A 1,623-nucleotide genomic window follows, 5' to 3' on the forward strand; every position below is an offset into this window, starting at 1 on the left:
AAGATTTGACGGTCCAATAAAATGGCGTGGCAAAGACAAATAAGAGAAAAGTGGGACCGAGTAAGAACACCCCTTTGTAATGGTATTTGCCACTGAGAATTTAAAATTTGCGCGTAGTTACAATAATGCACAATGAATCAGGAAAATACAACTGTTCTGTCCGTGAGAAGATAAACTGAAGCTGACCAAATTTAGGATGATTTTGTTATTTATGTTCATGAGGCTTGCCCATCATTTGGACAAGTTTGCTGATATGGTTCTCCTAAGCTGTGTTATCATAGCGCAAATTTAATCCAGCAGCATTCATATTTAATCATATGCACATTTTCTCCATACATACATGAAAAACAACATAAAAGTAAACAAACAAAGGATGATGTTGATATCTAACATATTAACACAAAAGAATTTATAAACATCAACAACATTCAGATTTTTATAATTAATAATTACCAAATTTATCTAACTTTCCTCAAAACAAACAGCTGTTTACAAGAGAATTTTATTTAAGCAGATTGTTGCTTTCGGTTGTTCAAAATTATACAGTGCAAACTATTAACAAGATAGCTAATGAACAATGAAAACATTTTCCTGCTAATGCAGTATACAATTCATAAGCATGTAGTGATTCGTATAGAAACAGCAAAATAAAATTTTTGTTATAAAAACAGTCATTTGATTGCTTGATAAGCGGAAAATTTATTCTCGCATAAAAAAAAGTCAACAAAGTAAGGAGCATAAATATCTTGTATAATAAAATCAAACATTTTAATAAAGTGCTTCTTTTATTGACGCTAACTGTATTTCTGTGTATTTAATAATATAACAGAGTTGTACAAAACTTTTTGTGAGCACAAATCTATCTAGCACAAAAACTATGGAGTAGGAATCATTGCAAACGATTGCATATTCAAAGAATTTAATTACTATCAGATTCCGCTGGAATATCATATTTATTTTAATTTCATAAATCCAACATGCGCACTTTCAAATACTTAACGCAAAGTATTTTTATAAAAATTTATTTAAAAAATATCATAATCACTGAAATATTAATTGACTCTATTAATGCAACAAATACTGTGATTTTAGCATAGGCAGCAGTCAGTTTTGCTGAATCCCATAACTATAAAAGATGGTTAAATTTATACGATAATGAAAATTATAAAGTTATTGAAATTATAATACATATATTATAAAATAATATCACATCAATATAAAACTTAAAACAATATCACATGTTGAAATAAAAGCAAAAAATTGTTTAAATTAATGAAATAGTTAATATGAATAGGTCAAGAAGTAAAATTATTTGCGATTCAAAAAGTTACTGTTAACAGCATTATTGAATTTCATGAAAGTGATTGATGGCAAAACGGTAGGAGATAATCGCCAACTTTTGTCGTTTAATTCTTCGTAAAAAAGAATCGAACAATATGGATAATTTCCTCCCATTGAATTAATTTCATTTTGTGGAATGTTCGTCTCATCCGCTTTGTTCAAATAACGAGTAATTGCATCCATTGTCAAGCTGTGCACAATGAACAAGATGTTACCGTTTTCTGAAAAATTAAATTAATTATTGAATTCAATAAAATTTAATCGATATTCATGAAATATACG

This window comes from Trichinella spiralis (assembly GCF_000181795.1).
Source record: "Trichinella spiralis strain ISS 195 chromosome Unknown Scfld4, whole genome shotgun sequence".
Classification (NCBI taxonomy): Eukaryota; Metazoa; Nematoda; class Enoplea; order Trichinellida; family Trichinellidae; genus Trichinella; species Trichinella spiralis.